General features: G+C 25.8%; 1 protein-coding gene across 1 annotated transcript in view; it reads left to right on the top strand.

Moving 5' to 3' along the window:
• The window catches only part of LOC111674830, a 151,176-nt gene that overhangs the window by 74,263 nt on the left and 52,211 nt on the right, over positions 1-24,702 (top strand). The window lies entirely within an intron of this gene.

The following is a 24,702-nucleotide window of genomic DNA, read 5'->3' as shown; positions in this document are numbered from 1 at the left end:
ACTTTAATTTGCTTCTTTTAATATTTTTTATAATATTATAATATATTTTTACCAACTAAATGAAAAATAATTTTGATTCGTGCATGTTTATCTCTTTTAGTTTAAGATATATCTCTTTATCTCTTTTAGTTTAAAATATATTTCGATTAAAAATGTAGTGTTTTAAAAATCTTAAAATTTTTAACAAAACCATTATTTACATAAAAGGGTCCTTAATTCTCTTCCAGTAATTCTAAATCCGAATCCCAATATCTACCCAAAAGTACAACCTATTGACTATTACTGGTCAAGTACACATGGGATGCTCAGGGTGGCTGTTTAAAATATCGTAAAGATTGGAATAGTTAGGAAAGAAAAATTACAAAAAATTGCTTTTACAAAGTATTTTAAATGTCGAGGTGTCCAAAGAGTTTCAATAATCCCAATCCAGGTTAGATTTTTATAGACAAAAGCCTCATAACAGATATTTTAAAAATTCAAAATTGTGGAATTCTGTTTAAAAATTTTAATTTTTTAATTTTGCATTTTCAGAACAAAAATGTGAAATGTGATATTGCGTTAAAAAAAAAAGTATTTATATATAAATAAAAAGTTTTATATGAAAATATTTTATCTTCACAAAATCCAATAATGCCCGATGCACATATATCATGGCCATTATTAATAAAATTATTTCAAATATTTAAATCTCCAAAAAAAAAATTATCAAATTTTTTTAAAGAATTTGGAATCAAAAAAATGGAAAAAATTGGTCACAATCCACATATTTAGAGTTATATTGCTAGAAATGTTGAAATTAAAAAAAATTGTGGAAATAGTTTCCTGAATTTGAAGAATTCATAATTACGCCCTATCATATATTTCGGCTACACGAACATTGTACTATGAGTTAGAGAGTAATGATATAACAAATTGTTAGAGAGTAATGAGAGTCGAAAATTTGATTGCAATTTAAAAAAATAAAATAATGCTTCTCGTTTTTATAGAAATTAAATAGTAAAAATTCGAATAGTACCTATTATAAATAAGATATTTGTAAAAACTATCTCTCTTATCGTACACTATATCAATGGTGAGGAGAACTTTCCAACTTTCATTTAGCTATCTAAAATTTCCCGATCTAATAATAAATTGTTTTCGTTTAGAAATATATTTAAAATTTATATGATATGTACGTGTGACCATTGAACTAATCATGTATGTATTTTTTAGTTTTTCCATATGAATAATTTGTCAAATATGCCACACTAAGCACATTTCAATTTACTAACCTAAGTAACAACAAAACAACGACAACCGCAACGACACAACAACAATAAATTGTCATTATAAAATAACAATTATATAAAATAAAGAGGATATGATAGAATTGAATAGACAGATATATATGGATATAACTATGCATCCATGATTTTAAACAAAATGATTCATCGCTCATATAGGTTTATACATTTCAAAATAATACTTACGTGATTCACCCTACAATTTGGATACATAGTGTAATTCGATTTAGTAATATTGCAATTTTGAAAATGATTCTCAGTGATCTGTTTAAATTTAGCTTCTGTTCCTACATAAGGCATTAAATGTATTAACTTGAGCAATATTATAGTGGTTTCTTTAAAAAATATTCGTAAATCTTATAGATATACATGGTTTTATAACAACATTAATGATATAACTTTAAGTCAATCACCAATATTAGACATACATATGGTCGGACTAGACCAACTCTAAATTTCTAATTGATTTTGTTCATATTATTTTCTTTTTTGTGAAATCCTCATTTAAATGACATTGTCAGCATTTGCATAAGTGCAACATAATTATAAAAATGTTGCGGTTGATATAACAATTTTTGTACGTGTGTATTTATGCATATTTCAAATACACGTATATACATTCATATGTACCCAGCAGTTTGACGAACAGTCTATGCAATTGAAAAAAAACAGTGATTTCCATTTAGGCCTAACCATCTGGTTAGCAATATTTCGTACTTCGTCAAGGATGTACACTTTGAAAACAAGGGTGAACACTATCATCACTTTAGTGTCCCCTTTGTAAGTGAGTGAATGTACACTTGAAATACTAACATAATCTATGGACTTCCTCGTAGGACAAGCACATGTTAAAGTAGGTAAACAACTGGACAGTCGGTGGCTAGGAGTAAGCCTAAATGGTACGTAAAATAGGTAGGTCGGGACTCTCCGACCGAACTGCTGGGTATAAAAATTCATGAACCAAATTCTTCATTTGTATAGAATTGTGTGCGTTTAATCATTCATTAATAAATAAAATATACTCACAAAATATCTATGTATTGTATGTATAAATAAACATAACTATTATTTGACACTTGTACTAAATCGTGTAATTATTTGTTTTTGTTATTATAAATAATATGGTATAGAAAATAAATAAAAATTTTAATATTTAAGTATATTTTGAAATTAAAACATGACTAGAGTGTCCCTTGGATATTTTTTGTTATAGAAACATCTTTTCCTGAAAGGGTCATTTGTTCCCTTAATCTCAGTAAAATTTGTTGAAATAAATTTTCTGCAATATCTTCGATATGAATCAAAAAAAAAAAAAAATCAATGTTATATTTAAAATCTGGATCTCAGTACGATATATTTAAATACAACTTTCCTGCAAGATTTTTGAAATCCTTTTCAAAGAAAATCCTAAAATAATGTAGAAAAATCTTATGTAGGCAAATATTTCGACAATTTTGACATCTGTTGCAATATAAAGTGAAAAGTGCCTCTTCAACACACTAAAAATAATTTTTTGGATCAAAAAACTTTTAAATTACTTTTCCTGTAATCATCTCAAAATAAGGTAATTTTTAGAACTCATTTAAAATAAATAATGAGATCTTTTTTTTTTAAATTTGCTAGGGATTTTTAATCGCTCAAACTGAGGACCATTCTCTATAGGTCAGTAACTGCCAGACTTAAGTTGGATATATTTTCATATAGGGTTTTATTCAAATAAGTGTAACTTTTCACCTATTCGTCCTTACAAAATTTGTACGAAGGATTTCAGTAGCTTGTTCCACATTATTTAAAAAAAAAGGAAAATTTAAATTTTAATTTAAATTTTAGTCTTCTTAATGGCTTTATAATCCCATAATAGGATGCGAAAAAAAATGTTAACTCAAAAAAAAATGTTTTCAATATTTGACACATCAGTTTCCCCATTTTTCATTTCTTTTTTTTTTTTTTGATTAATTGAAAGCTTAGACTGCTAAATCCGGCAGTTCATGAGCTTAAATATGCGTATGGTCTACTATCCAGTAGTACTAACCGTGGTTAAAATTTCGAATCGATTTTTTGAGATGAGTCACTTAACACGAAATTGCGTACATATATTATTTTACTTTTTGGACTAATAAACACGTCATTCTCTGAAACATTAACATTTATTTAAGAAGTTCTCTATACCAAAGAATATATGATAAGAGTTAAAAAATTAAAAGTTTTAAAATTCAATACCATTTCTTGTACATTTTTTATTAAAAAATAAAAATTAAAAACAAAATATATCATCTTTGGCAGAATAAAATTTCTTTTTCATTTCCAAGATAAAATGCAATAACTAAAAGTTCAAAGAGGGAGAAAAACTGCAAAGCAAAATCGCAAAAATATAAGAAAAAGCTTTTAAGCACCACACACAACAATTCAAGACAAAACATTTATAAAATATTTATTTTGGTGGTATTAAATAAAAATCTGATATATAAATATTTCTTTTTTTGTTTTTCATATAGCAGGAAAATATTTTTTCTCCCTTGTTTATGATAAAAAAAATGGCAGCCAAAAACGTTTGAATTGCAACACAAGTCAATTTAGATGTTTTTTAATGTTTGTTAAAAGATTTCCTTTTCTGCATTCGCAGCCATTTATTCACTCAGGCGTATTTCAATTTCTTTTTTTAACGTGATTTCTTTTACTAGTTCGTGAAAAAAGACGAAAGCAACTCAGTGTTGCTTAAATGTTGTGTAAATTTCGAACCCACAAGTTTCTTTAAACAACTACATGAGCTTTCGAAAAACAAACAGTGAAGGATAGGAAACGCATACTAAGAGAAAACCCCTTAAATTTGTATACTGTGACACGTGCTTTAAACATTATTTTTAAAAATTCGGAAAAAATACATTTTTATACCCTACACCACTATAGTGGGGAGGGTATTATACGTTTGTGCTGATGTTTGTAACATACAAAAATATTGGTCCAATACCCACCTTAAAGTATACCGATCGATTCAGAATCATTTTTTGAGTCGATTAACATCCAACATGTCCGTCCGTCTGTCCGGCTGGCTGTCCATGTAAACCTTGTGCACAAGGTACAGGCCGCAATTTTCAAGATAATTTGATGAAATTTGGACCAAGCATGTTTTTTGGCACAGGGACGAAGTCTATTGAAAATGGTTGAAATCGGTCCATTATTTCACCTAGTCCCCATACAACCGTACCTCCCGATTTGAAATTTTGATGCCATAATTACGTGAAATATTCTGCTATCTCTTTAAAAATTGGCACAAATAAGTTTTATATAAGTATAAATGACACTGCAGATTTTCGTAAGGATTGGCCTATATTTGACTCTAGCCCCCATACAAACCCCCTTCAAAAAATGACTTAAACGTCTAAAATTGACTTGTAACCATTTGTATCGCAATGAAACTCAACAAAACTAACTGTTATTTAGAAATATATCCTTTTCCCAAATTAACCGAGGATCGGTCCATATTTGAAATATATAAAGCCTCATTTAGAAATTTTAGTTTTTTATCAAAAAATTGCTTGAATATTTTGATGATGAAATCATTAAAATCATATAATTTTACAACGATCTCTAGATCTGTCCGCCTGTCAGCTGAAAGCGAGGTATAATTTTGTAAATACAATTGTCCATGTTGAGAAAATTGTCATCTCTAAAATGAATGATTTATAACTGCAATGTAACATTTTTTTAGTTTATATGTTAGAACGTAACTGCGTGTTTAAATTTAGTTTTCTATACATCAGTTTATTTTAGTTTGACCAATGCCAGTACTAACATATTCATTAACAATTAAAGGAGTGTTTGTTTGTCTGAACTTCAATCTCCATCGAGGATGGGCAGCAACATCAGCAGAAAAGGAAAAAGTACAAATCTTAATGCCTGCTATTCTACAACACTTCATGTTGATATAAAGTCCGTTATACTTTGCTTCGTTGTTGTTTTTGATTCTCTATTTTATTTAGCAATTTTTTGCCGGATTTTTCATGTTTCCCTCAGATTTCCTTTTAAAGTTTTTATTTACGTTATTTGTATATCGTTTTTATGTTTTCCATCCAACTGCTTTGGGATTTTTAACATTTGCAAAAGTGCAGCTTTGTGTTTTTTCAGGGTGTTTTTTTATTTTTTCCCTCTTCATCACTGTTTGCAGAAAAACACTCCTCCAGTTTTTATTGCAGTTTAACTTTGATTGAAGTTGTTTTGACGTTTTCGTATTTTTTACTGTCAATTTTTAAATGCATTGCTATTTTTTATATTGCTTTCTTTTTTGTTTTTTGTCTTATTTTTTTTAATATTTGTTTTGTTTTACTCAATAGCTCTTTAAAATGTATCTTTAATCAAAATTGCGGAAGGTTTGAGTAAAAGATGGCAACGATTAAAGCATGAATGAATAAAAACCAAGTTGTAGATAAATGACTACAATATGTCATTAGGTGTAGCACTGTTTGAGGGTAGTTATAGAAAAATAAAAAATATATATATATAGATCACTTACTACAAAACGGATATAGTCCAAAATTCGGATTTTGTGAACTGAGGGCTGCAAAACACGAATCATAGTAAAGCCGTTCCTTTATATTTATCAAGTTTCCAATAAGTCTACTATCTTCAAAGTAAAATAGATTTTTTATTGTAATCGTGTAGATGCGAAATTTTTTCCAAAACTTCCAAATTCTTTACAATATAGAATTTATCGAGGTTCAAAGTTCATACTTTTTAAGATTTTTTTAATAAGCATTAAATATACATATATTTTCCAAACTATCAATATAATTTTCATCGTTTCAATCATTCTTCTTGTAGTTTAACAATATTTTTGCTTATATATTATAGTTTAAAAATAAGAAAAAAGTTTATTAAGAAATGTCCTTGATTTGAAGATATCGTAAAAAAGTTATTTTTCATTTTCTTTATTACTTCACTAAAAACTCTTTATAGCTATATAAATAATTCTAAATGTGACAATGACAGGATTAAAAGTAAATCGACTATTAGAAAAGTCCACATCAGTTCCATACAAATTAATTTTTTTCTAACTTTGTGTTAATAAACAGTATACCCTTCACCTAAGTTTGTCATTCTGTTTTGTAACTTCCACACTATAATTTTTTGACCCTATAAAGTATATATGTATGTATATTCTAAATCCTTCTAGATAGCGTAGCCGATTAAATCATGTTCGTCTGTCTATTGAAATCAGTTTTCTGAAGATCCCTCTTCGGGATCCAAATCTTCAATAATTCTAAAATCAGCAAATCCGAAAACCTATGATGAATCTTATATACCCACCATCAAACCTGTATACGGTTTGATGGTATTGGTATTGAAAATGGTTAATTCAGTTTACATTTTCATATAAATGGCCCCAAGAAAAACAATTATAAATGAATTACTTTGTGTTAAGTAACAGAACGATCCTTATAAAACTCCGTAGAAAGTTAATGGAGAATTTTAACATTTTTTAGCCACGATCAATTATAGATCTATCTTCGTCAAATTCTGTACATAAATGTTGATTTGTAAGGGACTTATTTAGTTCAAATTTCATATTTTTTGATGGTGTGTATAAAAATGTCATTTTGTGGTTTTCATGATAAAGGATTCTAAGCTGTTTTGCTAGAAATTATAACCATGATGTAAATGTCTAAATATTAAGAATAAAGAATCGAATATACAATTCCATACAAAAACCTAACATAAAAAGTTGTGTCTTGTATTAAGTAGAAATTTTGGTTAAATTTAAAGATTTTTATTATTTTCTAGTAACAACAACTTTTAACACTTATTATTTGAGAGCATTGCCAACGCTTCCTATTTATGAAATATAACCAAAAACAATAAAAAATCATTGTTTAAAGTAAGTATTCGATGCAAGTTGAAACAATGAATATAAAAAAATGTTGTTAGATAAAAAATGTTGTAGTAGAGGAAACCAAAGCGTAAAGCAAGTTTTTCCCATTTGCATAATTAGATACATTTCCACAAAAAATTTTGCAAAACAAACTTAAAAAAAAATTAAGTCAATACAGACAGAAATGAGTAGCTATAAGTCGATCTACGATAAACCTTTTTTTATTTATTAATTTTTTTAAAATAAGATATGTAGAAGAAGAGACAAATATGTACATACCTATTTAAATATGTACATTTTTATATAAATACTGAAAATACAAATACTTCAAAAAATATATAATAAGCAAAAGTAAAAGTGTGACTTGTAGTGACTCTCACCAAAAGTGCATTTAAGTGAATTGCGTGGTCTTTGTAAAAAAAACAAAGAAGCTGCCGAAAAGTTCTACAAAACAATGTTTCGACAAAAATTTGAAATTCGAACAAATTCACAAGTTCTTAAGGTAGGAACTTCAAACAAAAAGCATTGGTTGCAAAACTGAAGTAGAATAGGTATATGCTATTATCATGCGTTCTAAAAATAATTGTGTATCTATTAGAATGTTTTCAGATATATTTTGTTACATAAGTAATACAGAAATTGACTGCAATTATGAATCTTTATTATGTTGGTTTTTAGTGAAACTTTCCAGTAGAAAATAATCAATACTTTGCTTTCCTAGTAAAATGTTGTTGTCTTTGGCAAATTTTTCTAAAGTACCCAATAGTTTTTCCAAATGTTCCTATAGTGCAAACCAGTTATGGTTGTACATAGTTGAACTATAATATATGTAAAAATTATGAAAATTAAAGAAATATATTAAACATACGATGTCATGTTTGCATATATATACATTATACCCAAGGACCTAATAGATACAAATATTTTGCAAAGGAAGTAGAACAAAAAAGGAAGAAGTAGAAAAATTTAAAGTTAAATTTATTTTTCTATTATTCTGGATGGTAGATTTTTTCTTGTTACGATTGCCTTTTGACAATCACATAGTCTCGAGTGTATAGGAAATATAAATGCATGCTTTTTGTATTAATATTCTTTTTACAAGGACGTAGTAATGCATATTTGACATTTAAAATTTTTTGTTTCTGTTTAAAGCTTCACTTTAAGTATTGAAGAATTGAATAAGCATGTAAAAAAATAGTTCAAAATTAAAAAATTTAAAAATTTAAAAATTTCCAATTTTACTTAAAAAATTGAATTGTGAAAACACCATTTCATAAAAAAGTCAAAATTAATATTGTTTTCACACTGCTGAAATTATGCTATTGTAAAAGATACAATTGGAAAAATTTGTGGTCTTAATATTGAGCTGAGCCAAAACTTAAATACTCTCCACCGCATTTATATAATCACCGCCTTTTTATAATCAAATAATTGTTGAAATAGAAATGGTTTCTTATAGAAACAAAAAATAATATTGAAATATTTTAAATTCCGATTATATTTCAATTGATTTTTCATATGAAAAGCCGTACGTAAAATTTCATAGTATAAAACCACTTTTAAAGATATTTAATGATTTGCAAGAACAACAGTATACATACTAGAGTATTCAATTATTCGGGTTTTTGTCTTATTCGGTTTATTCGACAAATAATTATTTGAGGTTTTACGTTAGCCAGTTAATAATCGGATAATTAAAAATTAATCGGTTATTCGAACAAAAGGAAACTATTGCTTTTTACAATAATTTTCTTCATATTACACCCTGTAACAATTTTGAAAAAAAGCTTTCAAATATGGAAAACTTGATAAGCATGTGAAAATAGATTACACATATAGCAATTCTGCGTACTCCGATTTTTATGTTCTTATAAAAGGATTTCAAAATTTAAAGGACTACAAACAAATATTTAAAATATTTATATGCATTTTATAATGCTAATATTGGTGTCAAATAGAAGCTGGTAATCTGTACATTCTATCTACATATATTATTTACATGTCTCACTTAGAAAAAAAAAACGAAAAAGAAATTAAATTTAAAAAGGTTTCATTTTCGACAAAAAAAAAACTTTTAACTACATTTTTGTGACAAATTTTCTTTAAGATTTCCAATTCTTTCTTGATGATCTTGATGATTTGAAATAAATTATATTATTTGAAGCAGAGGAACTCACCTTCATTTGAAATTAATATTAATGCTAACTTTTTAATATAAATTTGGAATTCATTTTTTGAAATCGGTTGTCTTTTCAACTTTAAAGTCCTTTAAAGAGCCTATTATGAAAAACTGAGTACACAGAGTTAATACTAATGGTCCACAGTTTACTGTACGCATAGATTTTTTCATGTTTGAAAATAACTTTTGCATGGTTTGTAAACAAAATTATGATTTTCACTTCTTTCACTTTAATTCTATGTTTAGTTCTTCTCAAATATTATAAACCATTCCTGTTTATGTGAAATGCTTTTCTATATAAAGAAATTACTGTTTTTAAGATTTTCAACGAGTTCTAGAATTCATACGTTTCCTTAAACACTAGTTCAACTATAACTGTTGCTGAAGAACTTATTGGAAATACTTAAGAACACAGAAATAAAGGCTATATAATTATTTCCATGATTTCTTTTCAAAAATCATCAAATAAATTTTCTTTATTATAGAAAAATTATTAAGAAATTAAGAAAAGAAGAAAATTTATAATAAAAATATTCAATTATGTAGAAAATATATAGTAATTTCTCTTAATCGGTTAATTGATATAAATTATTTGGTTTATTCGTTATTTGAAATTTGACAATTTTCATTTATTCGAACGATTAATCGTCAAAAACTAATCGATTAACCGATCGACGATTAATCGTTTGAATACTCTAATACATACCTATTGTTGTTCAGAATTTGTTTATATTAAATTAATTTTATTTAACATACTACTAACTATATAAGGTTAATGAGATTTTCGGGAAGGGACATTTTAAGGTATCGACCGGACCTATATTATAGACCGATCGTAAAAAATATATAATGTTATTTGGTAATGAGAAATGTGCATTTTAATGATTTTCGGAAAGGTATCTTGTATAGGAACTATGCCCAATAACGGACGATATATAAATTCTATTGATATAAATCGTTATTTTGTAAAATTTGTAAGGATGTCAATCTACGACTCAATTAGGCCTGTTGTGCGCTCCTCAACCAGCGCCACGGGTGGGAATCGAACCTACCACCTCCGGTCTACCAGACTAGAACACTAACCTACCGGAGGCCACAATGAACTTATTAACAATGAACTTATTTTCAAGGATTATATACATGTGTATGGGAGGTATATAATTCTGCCACTTTTCAACAACATAAAGTTTTTATGTACAATCAAATGTGTGATGATTTTTATCAAATTTTATTATATAAGAATCTGCAAAGAAGGCTTAATTTTTCGAAGTTTCAATGTATGTCGATTTTTCTCATTTTCAATACATGAACATTTAGTTTAATAATATTGCTTCTCTTTATCATGAACGTTTTTTCTACATAGAGACCGATAGACAGTCATAGGTATATGTAAGTTGATTAACTTCGAAATCAACTCCTTAAAAAATTCTTGACTAATATTTAACCGAATTTATTCTTTCACCCTCGTTTGTAAATATTTACATATAAACACCATTATAAGCTTAATAAGCATATTATAATTTCATTATAATAAATTATTTTGTGGAAGAAATGTATTCGTATTGTTTTTTCAACTGCGTAGGAGTGCGAGGACAGAAAAACAATACGACTCCAATAGAATGAACATGACCAGCCAATTTGAAACCAATTGTTTGTGGGGTGTGGTTTTTGAGGGAGAAGGAAAAAATAAAATAAATAGAAATGAATATATAATGAATGATAAAGTATGAGCTATTTTATTATGACAGACGATGTGTGGACATGAGATAAACTGTTATTTGTTAGATTAAAACTAAAGATATGAAACAAAATGAAAGTAAAATAAAAAGATACATCAACTCAGGATAAAAAAACAAACATCTTTCTAATAAAAATGTGTGTATTAAAAAAAAATATGCCATTTTAGAAATTTCATTCTTTTTTTCCAGTTTTGTTATTTTGATATTCAATTTTAATAGGAGAAGGATTATGTGGCTTAAATATTAATCAATAATAAAATATATATCCATATAAATTAGATAAATATGTTTAACATTTGTTATTTTTGTTTAATTTAGCTTGGGATTTATTTTCGGTTTAATAAAAAAGATATATTAGGGCTTTAGTTAAAGGTCAAGGAATGATATACATGCTTATTTTGTAAACAAATATTTACTTTAATAACGTATTGAAGAAGGTATCTTAATAAAAAAGGCAACAAAAAAGAAAAGATGTCGTTAATAATTTTATTAAAGTTAGAAAATATTTTTGGTCAACAGAATATAAGTCAAAATATCATGGAAAAATAAATATTTACGGTCTCAATTTATTAAAACTAAACTAAAATGTATGTTAAAACATCCTTAAAATTACATAAATAACAGAGTTAAAAATGTTGATTTAGGAATTTTTGCAATTAAAAAACAATATAGGGGAAATTATAAATTATATTTAGTTTTAATTTAGATCTAGTAGAACATTATGAAAACTCTTAGCAGCTTTTCTAGTAAAAAACTTTTATATAAAAACTTTTACTTAAATAACTTTTTTCTTAGTTACATAATTAGTCCAGGAAAATAAGGAGGTTTGCTGTGAAATTTTTGATAGCTAAATGAAAATTGGCACTTAGCTTCTTCATAGGTAGAGTCACCGAAAATATAGTATGCACTTAGAGAAATATTGGAGGTCAAAGGTTACAAAAAAAAAAAAAAACAGTTTACTAATTATGCAAAGAAGGATTTCCTTACAGACTAGTATTATAAAACAATTGATCTATACAAACATTGTTTTTTATATATAACATATTACAATTTAGCAGTCCACATACACATTAGTTGGTATATGATCTATAGCAATCATTAAAGATAAACAACCACTTTTCTATTTATTCCGATATATTTTAACTAATATTGCAAAGTATGTTTGCAATTTCATTGGCATAGCTCAGCACATCCTTATGAACATACATACATGTATATAAATTGAATAAGTACATCGTAAGGATGGGTAAGATGTAAATAGGTCAATTTGTTGCAAGGCCAATAGCACATAACAAACATAGGAAATATACCATAAAACGAGGCTTCAATATACAAGTGCTCTTTTTAATTTTTTTTATATGTACATATATATCTATATACATACACACATACATCGCACAAGTGTTTATGTATAAAAGTGCAGTTTGTTGTGAATGTGTACAACAGCCAGTAGCATAAATAAAAGAGTTAGCTTGGAAGTACTCATGGTATGTATTAACATTTGTCTTATCAGTGATTTCCACGCATTGCCTGAATAATCGTACATACATACATATATAAATGTTTTCACTTAAAAATTTTTCACATAAATAGATAAGTGTAAAGTGCATGTACTACGTGCATTAACTTTTGCTAACGAATCTTTTAAACACTGTCAATAGTTACACAGTGTCTAATATATTTGTCAATAAACTTATTAAAGCTTAACATATAATAAACTGTTTGGTGTTCCTACACAGGAGCATGATTATACATTTTATTCGTTTTGCCCTCTACTATGTAAATAAAATTGATATCATGGTATGCAGGAGTACTGAATTTATAAATGCTAAGTTTTACCTTATAAAACATGTTCAATCTATTTTAGAAGTTATGAATACAACAAGTTTATAAATAGATTATTATTGCAGAAATTGTTATATATTGATCTTATATCAATAATTAAAGATTTTATTTACAATTTTACAATTGTACTTTAATATAAATGGCAAAAAATAAACATTTTATTGCCAACGCCTGTAATTAATTAAGTAGTTATATACATATGTATATGTGTTAAAGTATACTTTGTTTAATTGAACTTGTAATTGTAAATTGAATGAAATAAATATTACTCACATTACTCACAATAATATACTAGCCCACGCAACTGATTGTTTCAATGAACTGTAATACAATTATTGAGAAGAAATATTTTATATTTGTTTCCTATTTCACCATTGTAAATACGAAAGAATACATAATTACAAAAATTTATTAAATGAATTATGTATGTATATGTAATCTACTATCAACTATTTAATAGATTTAACTGGTCAATACAAAAAACCGTTTTATTATTTCATATACTATTTAGTTTATATATAAAATAATTTCAAAACTTATTTTAAAAAAAATTAGTATTTTTTTCAAATTATTTATTACATAAGCCATACTTTTGTGATCTAAATTAAATGACTGCAATCAATCAATCAATCAAGTCATATAATAAACCAATCAAACAATTCAACAAATATTTGTTTAATTTATTTTTTACTTTTATCGGTAAAAAAAAAATATGCAGTTATAGTGTTTGTGAATCTAATTATGATATTTTCATTAATGAGTAAAAGTAGTTTCATTATAGCAGATACATTTTTAGATGAGTGCGTATGAATGATTCAGATTAGTGTTTATAAATACTATAAACACTATAAAAACCGGTTAAACCGGTTATTCTTAATGTATGGAAATCTTTAAAATATACATATATTTAGTTGGAAGATCATATTTTGCGAAATATTATTAATTGCTCAATAGGATTTTTGCACTATTCAGTATAGATAGAGTACAGTAGACCGACTCAAGAAAAAGGTGATTGATGTTATCCAAAATATTTTGGGTTTAGTGTTGTCCGTTCGTAAGTTTTCAAGAAAATATACTATACTATATTTATCATTAATACATCAGTGAACGTGGCTTTAAAATCCATGAGCAGGAAATATAATTAAATTTTTTGTAAGGGTATTTCCTTTCATATATAAACTCCAAAATAATAAAAAATAAAATGAAAAAATAATGAAATCGACAAAACAATACCCCGAATTATTTTATTTTCTGTACGAAATTACGAAAATTTTAACACCCACCCAGGATTTTCAATCACTGGTAGGAAACTTAGGACCATCCGAAAAAAAAATATTTTTAATGTTTAGTTCATTAATACTTATCGATTGAGAAGTATGCCCATATTAATTTAAAAAGGCCGTTCCTGGGGACACTCTAATATACATACAATACAAACAAACATACATATGTATATCAGTAAAATTTTGTATTATTTATTGGTTTAAAATCTAACTGAAATGGTTATCTTAATTATGCAATAAAAACCGGCTTTTCGGTTAACCGGGTAACCGGTGTATATAAACTAGTTATGACTATGGTAATTTCAGTTACATTCTCTGTATCTGTATATTTATATCGCATGTTGATAACCTTTATAAATAAATATTTAGATAAAAGCTTACCGTTACGGATGCAGATAAATATTTTATTTCATTTATTTCATTGAACCATTTCTATTTACATTTACCCTGCAGATTAGTAAACTAACTCTATGATTTATTTTTGCAAACATATTATATTTTCGCTGATTACAACATTACTTCACTTTGGATATTACTGTATTATAAACTATCCAACACATTTCCTCTTATTAGTTACGTAACTAACTACTTTGGCACAATACAAAAATGATTTTAAGAATTTACTATCCAAACTAATTATTGACATTTTATTTTCTATCTGTACTAGATGAGGATATTTTATTACTCGTTGCATTACAATGAACATGGGCAACAGTTAGGAAAAATGTTATCTATAGACAATACATTCTCACAATGTAAAACATCGGATGAACTTTAGTTTATTGTATCTGTTATGTAGGTTTTCGTAATGAGATATATTCACATTATTTTCCGTATTAGATGTTTTAATTAAGTACAAATATTTATTTTTTGCCATTGAAAAATAATATTATTGCTGATTATAACTACTAAATATTTTTCGGTTTAAAGAATAAATAGAAAGTAAGCACTAATGACATTGATTTTGCTTTAACAATAAAATATATTATTCGTTGTGTTATAACTAGTCAATTAATTATACCACTGCAATGTAATTTTTTTAAATTTATTAATAAAATATATTTAATTATGTTTTATCTGAATTAAGAAAATATTACTAAAAAATATAAATTATATCCGTTCATATTCAATTTTTATTAAAAAAGTGTTAGAATATATTGTAAGGATTTGGTTTAAATTCTAGACTTTTTATTACGCTTAAAATGTATGTTATTTTTTGTTTTTTTATATTTGCATAAAGTTATTTTTTTAACATTAACAAATAGTACATAAAAAACGAATGCAAAACGTTTGCTGTAATCATACAAAAAAGACTCAGATGTAAAAATGTTATAAAAATAATTTTGCACAGATTGAATATATTTATCCCTTGGTAACATTTTTTACACAGAGAGTGGAAAAAATTGGTTAACATTATAATAAAGTTTGAAATACAATTTACTCTGTAATAACTTTTTAAAGCAGTGGTAAACAAAATGCAAATACATTGGGTGGGAAACAAACTACAGACTTTCTAATGTATGTTACTATATAAACTATTAAGTTTACACATTCTGCATTACAATGTTATTATAAAGCATTTATATTATTATTTTTTTAAAAATACTATTACGTTTTTTAACCTAATGCTTCAAATGAAATATTTCAAAATATATAGACTGCAATAACCATATATTATTTATTTACAATATTTGTTAGCAATTTATTTACTGTTAAGAGTTTGTATTTTTACTACAATCTCTATCAAGGGTGTATGATGGTACATTTTACAAACAATTTAACAAATTGTTTAAATATTGTACCCAATAGACTAAACAGTAAAAACAAAATTTACGAAGTTTGAAAATAACATACAGTGTGGGAAAGCAAATATGTATTTATATAGTAACCATCAAGAAATTATTACTATAACTTTCTGCAGTTTTAAAAAACAAAATAAATTTGCTTTAAAAGGGTTGGTCATGTTTAGATCATGGTTGTGTAAAATTAACTAAAATCATATGGTGAATGTAGTAACATTTATTAAAATTTTGTATTTAATAATAATTTTGTAAAAAAAAATAGATACCAGTACAAATTGTTCATCGATATAAATTAATACTTTTAAAATTGATAATTCGTTGTAAAGAAAATTTTCTGTTTTGCTCTACATTTTTATACATTTTAGTTTGAATTAAAATAGATCCAAAAAATTTTTTAGCACCACTACTGTCTATGTATGCGGAAAGTATAGAACCTAATTTTAAATAATAATAATAATAATAATAATAATAATAATAATAATAATAAATTGGTACATACTAGGGCCTACAATTATTTGAAGTTTTGTCTTATTTCATTTATTTCAGAAATAAAAATTTAAAGTTTTATGTTAGTATTGACAGATGTGCCCCTATGCTGAATGATCCCCCTTCTACCCTATAAATCACATAGGTGCCTTTGCTAAATTCTGAACCATTTAATATATCGATAAATGCTCTTGTACACATAATTAAAGTCAATAGAGGTATAAATTGCAATAATAAAAAATCGAAAAATTAAAACAGGGACGATTTGCTGTTTAAGTATTTGTATATGGTAATAAACACATCTAAAAATATACAAAAAATGTGGAATAGATTTATTACTTATTGTCAAAATATCGAATTTATGAAATATTGAAATTTTGTTCATGTTTTGCCTTTCTCTTAATGTCAAAATGTGCACAGCTGTATAGATACTATTAAACAATTTGGAACATAATATTTTATATGGAAAAATATTTAAGGAACTGAATTTCTACAGAAAAAATATTTATGACAATATACATATTTGACAAAAAAATAAAGTTATAGTTGAACAAAAAGCTTTATAGATTATTACTGCAGTCGTGGATGAAAAAATATGTTTAGAGAAATGGTAAAAGATGTGTAACAAAATATATTAAAATATATACAAATTTTTTATATTTATGTATATATAACTAAAAAAAATTTATTTTAATACATGTGTATGTACATAAGGATGTCACGTGGATCATTATTTTGTAGGAATACCACTCATTCGATGCGTATTAATGTACTGAATATGAGAAAAATAAAAAGTATTTTTTTAAGAACCTAAATTCCCTAGTTACCAGCGATATTTAAATTATTTTACAGTAAACAGCTCAAAATTGTAGAACTTTCCAAAAAATTATTATATTTTTTATAAATTATACTGACGTCAAGATTTTCAATCGCTGGTAGGACATTTTTGAAAAAATAAATATTTTTCTCATGTTCAGTTCATTAATACTCACCGATTAAGAGGTATTCATACATAAAATTCTTAAAAAGCAATTAAGTGATACCCTAATGTATACGTTGCAAGTTATTAGTTATTTATAAAAGTTTTCAATACAGATTTGTTATCAAAAAATCATTTAATTTATTTTAATGTTGGTAATTTTTTCTTTGTTGTGCACCTTAAAGTAGGCACTATTTAAGTATTTTGTTTGAACTACTGACTTTCATTTGCATCTCTTGTAATGCATAATGTATTTAAAGTAAATAGTTTAGAAGTGCATAAAATATATACATATATATGTCTATTATATTATATATGTTGCACATTCTTCATGTACTGTAGCAACAAAAGTACCAAGTGTTTTTATACCAGATGTAGCAAACAAAAAACAAGTACTAAAGAAAAATGTATATATAGTACAAGTGCATGTTTGAACAATTTGTAATTTGATTTTGAGATTTTTTATTTTGTCAGCTCGTTGCACATGTGTCTGCAATTGCTGCCGAGATGTTCAAATATAGAAATATATGTTAACTTTTAACTTTATCAGGTGATTATGCAATATTGATGTGTGTAGATGCTATATGTATTAAATATATTAAATATTGCAAAGGTAAATAATATTTACATATAAATATTTCTTACGAATATTGTATTCTAAAAAATAATGTAATTAAGTGTAGGATTAAAATGTTATTGAAAAACGTTGTCATATTTTAATGAGAAATAAGAACATGGAAAGACATGTCATTTAAATATAAGATGAAATATTCAATTGAAATTTATAAATTATTATTAATTAATATCTGACGTTAAGTATGCCATTGATGGCATCAATTTAAATTGTATATGGGCAAATGGCATATAGGATGGACTATTAAAAATTTTGCATTTTAGTATTATTAAAAAAAATTGGTATATGACTTTTTGTTGCAGGTCTTAATAACATTCGCAAAATTGTAGGCTTACAAATGTTATGTAGGATGGTATGGAATTGCCCATATATATAATCTTTTAAATATACATAATTACATACGTAATTAAATGTTTCTCATTTTAAATAGCAAAAACAAGAAATAATTGATTTTTTTATATAGAAATTTCAAATTAAATCTTAAGTGAAATTACAAGCAATTGTATTCATTATTTAATCGCTGTAAATTAGGGTAACGTATACATTAAACACATATAAACTATGTAGAATTTTGGAAAACATTTCGATGAACTTATCTAAGATTTTATATAAAAAGTTTGCATTAAATAATTCCACATGAAAAATTTTAATAAAAAAATACTGCCGAAAAATTGATTAGTTATTTTTTTTTATAATCGCATATAAGTGTTTGATATGACACTGAAAACTCTTTTTAAATAGTTGTTGATTAGTTGTTTTTTTATAATCGCATATAAGTGTTTGATATGACACTGAAAACTCTTTTTAAATAGCTTTCATACGTTATCTCTAAAAAGGACATTTTTATTTGCTTGGTCCAGTTCAGTCGGTACAAAAGGTTTCTTAAAATTTATTTGAACAATGCCATTTTGGAACCACCCTTATCTACACACTTATAAATGTACATTTCTTATTTATATTGGTTTATGTATAATTTTATTACAAAACGTTGTCATATTTTAATTAGGATTGAAAGCATCATGTTTTTGAACATATTTCATTTAAATAAAATATAAAATAAGAAACTTTATGAATTTTACGTTTGAATAACAAAAACGGCAATATAAATAAAAAATAAGTATAAAATTAAATCTTAAGCGAAAGCAATTTATTGTGTTAATTCAAAAATAAAATGCATGTGTCAATAAAATTGCATTGTTAAATGTGCCAAAGAGTATGGTAATATTTTATATAATTTATAACACATAGCTCGTTATCCTGCAAACATAGAAATTTGTATCACAAAATAATTTTGGGCAAATAACCTTTTAGTGAAAATTTAGAATAGCCATAAATCTGTGTTATCCTCCTTGAGAAGAGGTTTTGTTTTGTGTAGACCACCATAAATTGTTTAGAGCAAATGGAAGGTAGTTGATAGACTAAACCAGAATACCAACACGCCGTTTGAAAAAAATGTAAAATTTTAAGTTTATAAGGTTTCTTTGGTCAATAATAAACATAAGCTTATATAAAATTTAGAGTTATTTGTTAAGACTGTTCCATTTTTCACCTGGTAGATATACAACTAAACCCGCAATATGGCGATGAAGGCCATAATTTCCATTATACAACACTCGGTCCCATTTCAACCAAGAACATATATATTTTTCCACCATACCAAGTCTATTTTTTAATGACCTTATTAACATAAAATACGTTATGTTTCATTATAAAAACTATCCTCATAACTGGTGTAGGATGTCATCTAGTTATCAAAACCCGACTAAACATTCTTAAATGTATTCAAAACTGCAAAACGTATGTAAACAAACACTTCATATTTCATAAAAATGTTGCGTGTGATGAAGTACTTACGCTCTACATTCTTTGTAGTTGCATTTTCAATACCGACACAAATATTTATATTTCCGTAGTCATGAATGAAATATTGGCACAGCTTTAAAAATTCTTTTTCCAAAAAAAGAGGTACATTGCAATTCATCACAATATAGATCGTAGACCTACAAAAGTTACATAAATATACATATGTTCTGTTTCGAAAGCGATCTTATTACAAGCGGCGATATGGTATGATCGAGTTGATATTATACATATGTAAATATTTATGTAATGGTTTGATTAAAATAAAAATGTTTTGTACGATTTCTTTTCTAATAAAAAATCTAAATTTTCAAGACATACATTGTTTTGTGACGAAAATATTGATCTCATATACTTAAATATTTTTATGCACATTTTGACATTTTTATTAAAACAATAACATTTTTATAATAAAAATCTTAATTTAACATTACTATCTGAAATAAAATAAAAAACGAAAAATGTATGAGTTATATTATTATTTTTTTTTTTTTATTTCAATACATCTCTGTTAATGATGATTTGTGGTAAGAGTATTGTGTATATTAGGACAGCCCTCTTGTAAGAAGAATAAATAAATTATTCAAGTTTTTACCAAAAAAAGCTTTGTTCATTTTAAAATAGCATTTCTGAACATGTTTGTCCAGGGCTCAATATTGGGTGAGCGAGTCAAAAGATAATAGGTTCTTAGTGGTTTTAATTTTTTACTGTTTTACGCAAATAACTTATGTAAAATTTTAAAATATGATAGTCCCCAAATGTTCACATTAAAATTGTTCCTATAAAAGTTAATGATTTTAGAACTAATAGATCCTCAGCTTTTAAATGACATAAGAAATATGGCAAACATCAAATAAGCCTTAAAAATTTCATTTTTTTTATCAAATATTGAGGTTAGAACAAAAATATTTTAAATGTTATCTTAGAATGTACTTAGTTATAAATTTCGGTGGGAATATCGGCAGCTTACGTTTTGGGCCACTCTAATGTACACACTTCATGAATTTCTAGTATATGAATATTTTATTCATAAATTCATTTCTTATAAGCTAGTATATGTTGGTTCATTTCAATGGGTATTATCATGAAAATATATCATTCTCTGGGAAATTCCATTTTAAATTACATTTTTTTCTCATGGCCACCGATTTGGACTAAATTTTGTTAACACGTAAATTAGGTCTACGAGAGAGAGAAAGAGCTGATATATTTTCAGTAGTGCCTAAAAATTTCATAAAAAGTTTCATAACTTCTTACACAAATTGATTAAAACAATAACATCTATCTTTATTTACTCGTATAATAATTCCATCTCGTTATAATCCATAGTTTAATTTTCATCATGCTCTTCGTTGACCTTAAAGTACTAACTTCATCTTTTATTTCTTTTGGAAAGGAGCATATTGCGTTGCGTTTACAATGCTGATCTATTTATAAAAATTGAGAAGAAACAAGTTTTAAAAATGTTTATAAACACTTTTATACAGAAATAAATTTATATGGAGAAACCAGAAAATTTGAGGAACTAGTATATTTAGCGTAGCCCTTCCAGTTTTTTATAGATTTTTATAACTTGAACAGCATTGGAAAACCAACATAATATGCTTATTTTGAAAGGTAATGAAAGATGATGTTTCTACCTCAAGGTCAACATTAAAAATTGTGAAAAAGTGTTAGATTTTTTTACTTAGATGTCCGTATCTCAGACATTTTCGATTTCTTTTACTGGATTAAAAGACAACACTTAATCCTTAAAAAATATCAGATACGAAATTAGGATAAAAACTACCAAACTTATGATTTTTCAAATTTGACACTTTAAAATAATACATAGATTGTTAAGTATGTATATAAAAATAAAAATTTTCTGCCCTTTAAAGTAGTTTTTTTTAAATGCAATCATATATTTAAATGCATTTTTCCACAAGAAAGTATAATAATATTATTATATTTTAATATTTCACTTTTTGGCCCTATATTGCTTTATATAATGCATCACTACATGAAAGGCTTTTGTGCGATGACACAAAGGAATGAAAAAACGGAAATACAATGCATATAGTACATATGCAATTTATACATATCCATGAGTATGCAAACAAACGTTCAGAAGAACAATTGTAAAACTTTTACGTATATGTATATGTAGAAGTACATACAAATACACATTTAAGTTTTATTATAAATATATTGAAAATATTTTTTGTGTATGTGTATTTGAAGAATTGTTAACTTAATCCTAGAATTAAAATTGGTTATTGTTAGTGTGTGCAGTTTTACATACATTACTCTTCCACACACACGGACACTTAAATATATACATATATATGTCCTTTCAATTCGTAGAGCGAATAAGTAAAGGTTTTTATATGATTTTTCCATTCATTTCATATTAAGAACGACATGACCTCAAACACTTTCTACTTTTTTGATCCATAAACCCGCTGGTTAATACCTACTGTCTGCCATACATTTATTTAATCATACATATATAAGCATGTGGTAAAAAAAAACAATTGATGATAAACTTTAAATAACCGTATTTCATATTATCGAAAGTAGACTGATAATAAAAAAGTAGAAGAAACTATTAAGGATATTTTTCTTGGTCTAAGTATTTAAAAATTAAGAATTAATGTTTAGGAGAACTCTAATCTGCTTATTACTCAAACACAACACAAAAATTATATATGAAACTCCTTCAATTAAAGAATAAAAAGGCTTGCATTTAATTAGAATATTGATTTCTTTAGAATAATGTTTTATAAAAATTCCAAAAAACCAAAACTTTATAAATAATTAGTTTTGTTAGTTTAAGGGAAATGTTCTTATATAATGAAAAAATAAATAAATAATTTTTTTTTTTAAATGTAGCCCTATAAGTTACAATGCTTCAATTCAATCATAATTTTTACAAATATTGAACGATTTTGAAGAATTAATTTATTAAAATACATAAAATACAAAATAGAATTATATAAATTAAAATTCTTCACAACTTAACGTATAAGCAACATTTAATTATCCATTTTGGAAAAATTTTATTAGTCATACGCACCATAGATCTAAAATTAAATTTAATATGTTAAATGTTATAAAATTTCTTCTGTAGGGTATTTTTTGTTATTCATGAGTCAGAAATCGCTGTTAAATGAGCTTCAGATTGTTCTTTTGTCTCCTTTTGTATCTTATGTTTTTACTATATGTGGCCACACACAAATATACAATCATTTACACAATTTACAATATCAAATACATGTATCCAAACATATAATAGATTCATACATATATATACATACATATGTATGTATTTGTGTATACATATGCACATATTATTTATCCATATAATAGTGGCAAAAAATTTAATGGGTTTATGGTTAGTATTTTTCTATATGAGAGAAACAGAAAAAAATATGTACATTGTAGCTATAATAGAGTGCCCAGAGAACTAATTTTTAGTAACTTTAACAAGTCCCCAAGATGCATTAAATAAATACGGGGAAAGTCAAAAGGGTCCTAAGTTTACTTACACTAACTATTTTAGAGTACTTTTAGTCAACATTAAATTAATAAATTATTAAAAGAACTAAACAAACACCAAATATTTTTATCATAATTAGCCAAAAAATTATTTTTTTTTTACATCTGTTACGAAAAATTTCAAAATATTTATGATACTCGTAATACACTAAAGATACTTATTCTCTAAAGATATTTATTCGCCATAATATGCTTAAAATTAGAAAAATTTTGAAACTCATTTCAATAAAATTAAAGAAACTATTTTGGCAATTGTACTAAGATCAGAATTTTCAATCGCTGCAATTGCACTAATACCCTTCGTATGAGAGTTGTGCCTTCAAAAAAGTGTAACGTGGGACACTCTTACGTATACATGTATATGTGCGTTTATGCACATAGATATATTTTTATGAATATATAATAGTAATGTTTACTGATATCGTTCATGTTTCGGATATTTTTTTTCATTCATTTTTGGTTTTTACAGTTTGTAAGAATGTTTCCTGATTGTCAACCAGTGGTGTTTTGGGCTTATATATATACATACGTACATACACACATACATATGTACATATTTTGAATATGTTTTTAATATTAAACATTCATTGAAAATCATGTCACTTTTATAACCATTCAAAAAAATTGCATAACGTTGTATTGATATTTATGAGACTGTGTGAGTGTGTATGATGTTGGCGATAACAATATTTTAATTTTTAGATATAAGCAGAACAAACTGTTTTTTACTAGCGATTGGAATTGCCTACATATGATGTTTGATCGATTTACGGTAAAGTTTTACTTTTTTTGTTTTTCCCTCAGAACAATGACATTTATGCTTAAACTATGGATAGAGGAAAAACCGTAAACTAGAGATAAACGTATGCCTGTTTTAGACAATGTTTCTAGCCATGCGGTTAACATGTCAAACTCATAAATTTTGAAAGCAATATTACTCATAAAGGGGAAAACGTTAAAGCAAAATTTATTTCAATTTAAAGACTTATACGTGTACATATATGTGTATATTTATACATGTAATATTATATATGTACATGTAGATTTGTTTTTAATAAGAAATTTAGTTTTCTATTCCAACTCCACTTTAAGTATAAGTCTACTCTAACTAAGTGACTTTAATATATACATATGTATGTAATTCATTTATCAGTAAATCACTATAAAATTTTTCATAAATAAATTTTATATTAACATAAATCAATC

This window comes from Lucilia cuprina, chromosome 4 (assembly GCF_022045245.1).
Source record: "Lucilia cuprina isolate Lc7/37 chromosome 4, ASM2204524v1, whole genome shotgun sequence".
Classification (NCBI taxonomy): Eukaryota; Metazoa; Arthropoda; class Insecta; order Diptera; family Calliphoridae; genus Lucilia; species Lucilia cuprina.
This window is presented reverse-complemented; position numbering and strand designations above follow the sequence as displayed.